Below are 8,660 nucleotides of genomic sequence, written 5' to 3' on the forward strand. Positions count from 1 at the left end.
TTATTGGGTGTAGTTAGTGGCAGCGATGAAGTTGGAATAATTAATAAAACCGAGGTTTTCAGCTTCTGTAATGCATGTCTTTATTATTGGCAATCAGATGTTGTCAAAATCTGCCAGCAAGTTAAGCTGAAAGATGTTTTTTATTTTTTTTTGTGTTGTAATCTGTTTACCAAGTGTGTTGACAAACAGTCAAGTTTTGTATATTTTTGCAAGCAAACTCATATGAGTTGTGTAAACTTTGCTTCAGTTTCTCCATAGTTTGGTCATGCATAAAACGTAGTAAAAACACTATTGTTACGTCGCAATCGGTCGTAATTGCAAATTGCGGTTTATTAATTTCGTAGCATTTTTTAAAGTTTTATTTCGAATCATCATGTGTTTAATGTAAAGTGGGTGTTTTCAGTTTAATGTAACAACATTTACAGTGAATAATAACATTCTCATAACAACCACAACCAGTAACGCAAAATGTTTATGCGGACAAACGCATAGTTATAGAGCAGACGGTAATTTAATTTTTATTATTGCACCAAACCAATTTAAAGTCTAAACCCCTGTTGTTTTAACAGTTCTTTAGTCCGTTACAAACATTGCTTTTACGAATATTTTGTAAGATTGTTGCTTCAAGGTCATGCTTGGTACAGACATAGAAATCGTCATGTAGTAACGTGATTGTAAAAATTTTGTTCAGACAAACATTGGAACTAACTTTAACCCAATGAGCGCGACGGCAACGATCGAGCGTATGAGCAGGAGAGGAGCGCTCTTACTTTTCTCTTTATTATCCTGATCACTCATAAACTCACTCTATTCTGATATTTTCCGTCTAATCCGTCTAACAACAAACACAACGACCGAATAGAATTATTTGTTTTGGAATGGCGTTTATGTTTAAATTCTTCGACAAAGCAAACGATCGGATTGAAACACTTTCTTGCTTGATTTGCTTTGATTACTTCCCCTAAGTTCACAACTAAAGGCCAAGCCGTAAGACGCAGCTTGCTCCTAATCGAATTAACAAAGTCAACAGTATGGAACCACAGCCCACTTTTGATATTAAATTATTGTGTCAAGACCAGGTGGTGATGATTGTTCGTAAGCAATCAAATTGGTCTCAATGAACAAAGTTAGTTCATGGAACAAGTAATTACGGTACACAAAATTTTACCAATCTAAGTTGATTATTAGATTTCCAAAACGAATTCGCAAAACCCTAGCAGTGCGTTACTAACTGTAACATAAATAGTGTAATTATAAAACGCGAGAGAAACAAATGCAAGTTTTGCGATTGCATTTTTCTATAGTAGATTATTTAACATGTTGTTCCGATTTAACCTTGGTTTTTAAATTTATTTGCTTACATTTACATATTTGTATCGTTTCATTCAACGATATTTCTTTATTGCGATATATTTACATTAAAGGTATTATTTACTCCGTTTGGATGCAAATATTGCAAAATGTTAGAAAGGTTTTAATCAAACGTTAGTGGGCGTCGGAGATGCATTTTCACTCCTCAGTTTTTCTCATTTAACTTTTTCAGGTTCTGAAACATTTGGGTAAAAACAAAGAAAAATCGCCAGTTAACAAAACTTTGAACGCGTGTAACTTTGCCATCTTACAAGCTAACGACTTACTTTCTTCACACAAAAATAGATCACAGGCTGATCTTTCCAACGAAATAAAAATTGAAAAAAATTTGCATTAATATTCGAATATAAATATGATATGTATGCTATGTCATAACTATAAGTAAACATCGATTCCTGCTGAAATCCTTGTGGACAGACATTCTTTGGCGTCCATACTATCTAAAAATATTGGGTCGCACAATCTTGAGGGTGCGCATCACTTCGCAAAAAGCGAGCGACCCATATACCGATTTGTGAAATAAAACCATGTAATCTAACAGAGCAATTCCTAATCAAATATAATTGTCGAGCCAATGCAAAAAAAGGCCCGTTATTGAGGCCATTCTGATGGAATACATGATATCTCTACCGATTTTTATTACTTTCACGCTATTCGGCACGCAATTCTTGACCGATACAGAGATTTACAAAAAATTGTAGGGAGCGGAAAGTGGTTTGGCACTTGATTGAAAGTGACGTCACAGGCAAAGCCGAAAACGCGTGTTTGAGGTCATTTTAATGAAAAACCTAGACTTATGTGGTAGTAATAATGTGAAATGATTGTCACGTGAATTATTTTTCAAAATGATGTAACATGCTATGATATAAACCCAGTAGAATCTCAATTGTGGAGGTTAAACCTTGTTGTGAAATGGTGCTCAATTAAGCGGAAAATTTTTATTGAAAAATTAATTTAGGAACCTGCCAGAATGACAATAGTCTCGTCGGGTGGCCCCCGCGTTGAAAGTTTTGTTAACTGGCGATTGTTTTTGTCAACTAACATCCCTGTCTGACACACATTTATGATATGAATTACCTCGCATCGACCATCGACTCAATATTGACGAACATCGACACAATATTAAGATTGTGAAGGCAAAAATGCAATAAAGGGTACTAGGAATATATAATCACATAGGCTATATTATGTAGTTTTTTGCACTGAAAAATATTTTCATTTTAATGCGGAGATTTTCCAATGTAGATTTTGTAAAGGTTGATTGATCTGTATATTTAAACCAACATGGATTCAGAAAAATCAAAATCCGAAAGTTCGCGAATGAAATCAAAAACAGGATCTTGGACAAATGAGCAACTTCCACCAATGCAGAAAATTCAACCTTCTCATGAAAGGTATGTAAATGCCTCAAAATGAATGTTTATTCTTTTAAGCCATGTTAATCCAAACAGCATATGTTACAGAGTTGTCATCAAGTCGCATTGAGTCTAAGTGTAGAATCAGATTAGAATGACCAACTGCCAGAATGCAAAGCAAGTGGTCCAGAGCTTAGGAAATAATTTATGCAATATTATTAACTAACACTAATTTGCTTACACACACATGCATTGAACATACTGCCCAAATCAGCAAGTTTCTGCTATGGTGAAGGCGTAGAATATTTCAGCTTGGTATTTATAAGATCATTGCAAGACTATGCAGATGTGCTACAGACTACAGTGTAACTGAAACCTGTAAAGAACTTATTGTTATGTGAATATTTTAATAATGCAAAATTGGGAGAACCTGCTCATCCAAATGTTGATGTACCAGCTATTCTGCATTCAGATAGAGCGTTTTTTTTGTTTCATAATAAAAAATTAACAATCTGTGCCAGCAATGACCAGTTGTATTTAGGCTGAAATGTTCCTCAGAAATTGTTCCAAAGATCAATTTAAAGTAACTTAAAATCCGCCAAACTACTGTTGCTTCAAAGCAATTTTTATGTCAAATCAGAGCAAAATACAAAAGAACAAGCACTCAGTGAGGTTTGGACTATGGTCCTAGTCATATTATACCACTGCTTTACTGACTGAGCTGTTTTCACCTGCATTTAGTCTGTTTTGAATGACTTCTGAATTATTTGGTGAAAGTAAACATGTCTTATGGGTCACCCAAATGCACTGGTTTAAATCTCGCAGACCATATTTGTTTTTGAATATTAGCATTGGGTTGCAGTGAACATGTTATTTATTTCTTAAAAAAATCTATCTAACGACTTTGAGATCTGAAACAAAATAACCAGAAGTTCCTTATAGCATGATTTAAATTTTCATCTGATATGTTAGGACTCACAGACAGGATCAAATACAGTAGAAGAAACTTTACCTAAACTCGTTAAAGGGGGAAATGTCTAGGATTTGAAATTTTCAAATTCTTTGTAAAAGATTTTTGTTTGATTTTCTAATGTAAACTAACTTTGGTGTCATTGCATAGATGAGAGATATGCCTTGCATAAAACCACAGTTGGTACTTTCGAGCACTTATTTTTCTACAAATTCCAATTGCATTTTTTACCTAATTTGCTCATAATTTTCACTTATTCCTAACCACTTTGGTGGTATTCCTAAATTTTCTGTGTGGAAATTATAATTTTTTTTTTATTACTATATACAGATATTTCAAAATGTAAAATTGCCAACGTAAATGTTTGATGAAGATATATATGGTGATGAGCAGATGGAATCACAGACAGAAACAAAGACAAAAGTTAGGACATCGATGAAATGATAATTCTTCTGGTACCAGTGATGAAACGATTATTTTTTTTAAATTATTTCTTACCCTGGCCCTTATTCTGGGCAGAGGCAACTTTTCAAGCCAGTTGTATTTGGTGGACAAGCTTACAAAATAGACTGCCAAGCACAGCACTTGCAAATTCCGGGACATGGTCAGATAGGGAATGTCAGGTGTAGACAAGCTTGTGTTTGTATGTTCTGGTTTAAGTACTAATATAATTTTAAAAGTTATCGAATAAGATGTAAATATTATTTCTGGTGGTTACATCACAAACTTTTTCACTAAATACGAGAAATATGTTTACATATGCAGTATATGTAGATTTCACCTTAGTAAGAGAGAATGAAGTAGCTATGTCCTGTTCAACAAATGATCTTCATATTAAACAATATCACCCAATTCTACAACATTTTTAGGTACTAATGATTCCACTTTCTTAACAAACAAATAATTAAGAAAATCCGTAAAATAAAAATGAAAATTGTGAATTTCACATCAAAATTTGGGTAGAATTTTCTTGCCCCAAATTTGCATTATACAGGTTTACGGTAAGCACAGATGATGTTACGGGTGATGATCAGGAAGTGTTATCACATACAGAAAGATGGAAACTAGTCCCTGGGCATTCACCGATATCATCAAGTGATGTCATCAAAGCTTCTCACAAAGGTCAACAGTTTTCTATTTTAAGTGAAATTGACTGCAACATGAATTTTGTCCAACTATTCGATAAAACACGATAAATATTTTGATTAAGCTACTTACAGTAGTGTTTTATGGTAATGTTATATATCAGTGTAAATTTACAGTTCCAACGGAAAGATTAGATCCAATGACCTCTGGCATGGATTTATGGGATATTGGCAATCATAGGGATCCTGAACAAAATGCAATACTCCAACGTTGCATGAGGGCCTATGAAGCAAATGATGAGAAGATAATTTCTTCAGTAGCTTCCTCACTTCCTGATTACCTCGATCTAACTTGGTGTGGAATTACTCAGGAAGAGATTGAAGCCCTTTCCTTTGTTATTGAAAGAAGAAACAAATCGGTATTATTTTATAATTTATCAATATTCTTAACTCCATGATAAATAATGTTTCAGCAATTCAATTTTGTGAATTGCTCATGTTTAACTTGCTTGACATGCATGTTCATTGAAAACCATGTACTCCTTCCCTATTTGTATTCTTACTACTATACTAATTACAAGTTGATTGTTTCATTCAGATGTCGTATCTCCATCTCTCCATGAACAAGATAGGAGATAGTGGAGTAGCTGTATTGGCTCGTTGCATTCACAACATTGAAAAAGTTGATCTGTGTGTTTGTGACATAGGAGACGAGGGCGTGGAAATTCTCTCAGAGAAGATTAAAGATTTACAAAAACCTGTAAGATACAAATCACAAGTCAAGTGAACCATGACAATTGGTTGTTGTGTAATTTCGTATGATCACAATCAGAAAATACAAAAATTTTTAATTAAAATTTGTAAAATTGATGTTATTTCTGTACTCAGGATGTGTGTTCATTATATTTTCTTGCTTGGCATGCATGTTCGTTGAAATCCATGAGCCCCTTCCTTGTTCGTATTCTTACTAATATCCTAATTTCAAGTTCATTGTTTTATTCAGATAAAGGAACTCAATCTCTCCTCAAACAAGATAGGAGATAGTGGAGTAGCTGTATTGGCTCGTTGCATTCACAACATTGAAAAAGTTGATCTGTGTGGTTGTGACATAGGAGACGAGGGTGTGAAAATTCTCTCGGAGAAGATTAAAGATTTGCAAAAACCTGTAAGATACAAATCAGAAGTCAAGTAAAGCATGGCAATTGGTTGTTGTGTCATTCCATATCACCACAATAAGAAAATATAAGAAATAGTAACTAAATTTTGTAAAATTGTATTTTTTTCTGTACTCCGGATTTGTGGTCATTGTACTTTCTTGCTTGACATGGAAGTTCATTGAAAACCATAAGCCCCTTCCTTGTTCGTATTCTTACTAATATCCTAATTTCAAGTTGATTGTTTCATTCAGATGAGGAAACTCGATCTCTCCTCAAACAAGATAGGAGATAGTGGAGCAGTTGCATTGGCTCGTTGCATTCACAACATTGAAGAACTTGATCTGAGTAATTGTGACATAGGAGACAAGGGTGTGGAAATTCTCTCAGAGACGATTAAAGATTTACAAAAACCTGTAAGATACAAATCAGAAGTCAAGTGAACCATGACAATTGGTTGTTGTGTAGTTTCATATCACCACAAACAAAAAGTACAAAAATTATTAATTAAAATTTGTAAAATTAAATTTATTTCTGTACTCAGAATGTGTGGTCATTATATTTTCTAGCTTGACATGCATGTTCGTTGAAAACCATGAGCCCCTTCCTTGTTCGTATTCTTACTAATATCCTAATTTCAAGTTCATTGTTTCATTCAGATGAGAAAACTCAATCTCTCCGGGAAAAAGATAGGAGATAGTGGAGAGGCTGCGTTGGCTCGTTGCATTCACAATATTGGAAAACTTCATCTGTATAATTGTAACATAGGAGATATGGGTGTGGAAATTCTCTCAGAGAAGATTAAAGATTTGCAAAAACCTGTAAGACACAGTTAGTCCTTCACTTTTCACTTTGCGCTAGGAACAAAATTTGGAGTTTTTTCTTTGTTCCATTGTTCATATTCTGTTTTGTGGCATGAAATACACTTAACAGAATATAAAAATACTAGATATACCTGTAAAAGTAAATTTTGCTATTTCAGATTGTTTTGTTACTTGCATTTAAAAAAAACAGTAGCATTCTTTTACAGGATTAGCCTGGCTTTTTATCAGGAAAGTTGTTTTGCCTTGGCACAGTAGCAGTGCAAGATGTCAAAGTTGTTGTTTTTATCACTAGCTCATTCTTTACTGTTGTTGTTTTTTGGACGTTTTTTGAAATCATTTTATTGTGTTTACTGTAAGGAACTGACAACGCCTATGGGGCGAAATATATATTCCTGATAAAAAAGCCTGGCTGATCCTGTAAGAAACAGGTTCTGCATTTTAGTGTGATTACGAAAGTTTACGGTGATCACTTGCCCTGTATCTGCAGTTTTGGTTAGTTTTTCGTGAAATGGTTTGTATTTTGTACCAATGTTCAAAAAAAAAATTATGAATTGCACAAAATTAGAAATGATGCATGCTTTCCTGAAAACAACCTTTTCTGGAGCAATTCTGTGTAAAAAATTTATTGTGTAATATCTGTTGTTCAGATGAAGCATGTGGTTCTACATGGCAACAATATGACAGATGAAAGTGCTGAGTCATTGGCTGGATGTACGCACAAAATTAAGTGGTTGTCGGTCACTAGTAGGAACTTCACACAGGCAGGGAAGGATCTTATCAATTCCAAAGTGAAAAAAATAACATTGCAAATTTTTGTTGAAAACAAAATACTAAACTTTTCATTACAATAAACATTTCTTTTCATCCAAAAATTGCTTTGGTCTTTAACAAGGTTTTATCAATTGTTTAATTTACAACTATAACGAAAATTGTCATAATTACTACTACTAACATTCTAATAACTTAGGCGTGACAAATAATTATATTTTACAGAAGCACGAAGAATATGAAGTAATCCAGTCAACGTCATCAGTTGTTGGTATGGAAGGTGGCAAACTTGATGTGATGGGTTGTGTTGTTAATATTCCTCCTAAAACACTGGATACCGATGTAAAAATTTGGTTGAGAAGTTACTATGGAAATGTAAAGTCAAATGTAAGTGATTTTACTCATGTGTGATTTGAATACAGGATTTTATTGTCAAAAGAGATTAAGACTCAATATCAACTTACCTGACAGGGCCTTCACCGTGATCAGGCTGGCGGTGGGCCCAGGGTGAAGCTTAGACATTGCACTTGGGCTTAGCTGACCCTTGCAATTCCCCCCAAATGTGTGTACCTGGTCGTACAATTTCTGCTAGTGGAGACTGCATTCACACTAAAGAAAAGGTTCAATACGAATATTAAATCCCCAAAATCATGTTTGTAAGTTAATCAAAGCCACACATTAAATGATTGGCTTATTCCCCAAACCTACTTCTGTGGCTCAGTTCAATCAACTTCAAATGACTCTCATTTTTCCATGAAGGTCCACAAGTTTAATTCAAAAATATTTGATGCAATTAACATTACATAGCAAGGATTTGTGGAGCCTTGAGTAAGATCCTATGCCCTGTAAGAAACAGTCCCGGTTGATGCCAAAACAACTTTTCAGTAACAAGTTTTTTTGGTTATTGTATATATAAGGGTAGGGCTGATGCTGACATATTGTATGAGGTTTTAGTGGTTCATGTTTCTGCATTTTTCCAGCCATTTCAGCTAAAATTATCTCTGTGGAGGGTGCTTCAAGCAACTAATTTAGACCTGAACGCATCAACAAGATGTGGGTCTAACATAAAATGAAAAATGTAGATGTACTTCTGTTATTAAATTTTTGGCTACATCCATGATTTTTGAAAATGA

General features: G+C 34.2%; 1 non-coding gene across 1 annotated transcript; it reads left to right on the forward strand.

The window, feature by feature from the left end:
• Nucleotides 1–7,983: 7,983 nt before the first annotated feature.
• On the forward strand, nt 7,984–8,140 carry LOC145907514 (U1 spliceosomal RNA). The gene has a single exon (XR_014402899.1). It is a non-coding gene; the product is annotated as a U1 spliceosomal RNA (small nuclear RNA).
• The last annotated feature ends 520 nt before the right edge of the window (nt 8,141–8,660 follow it).

This window comes from Ascidia mentula, chromosome 6 (genome assembly GCF_947561715.1).
Source record: "Ascidia mentula chromosome 6, kaAscMent1.1, whole genome shotgun sequence".
Classification (NCBI taxonomy): domain Eukaryota; kingdom Metazoa; phylum Chordata; class Ascidiacea; order Phlebobranchia; family Ascidiidae; genus Ascidia; species Ascidia mentula.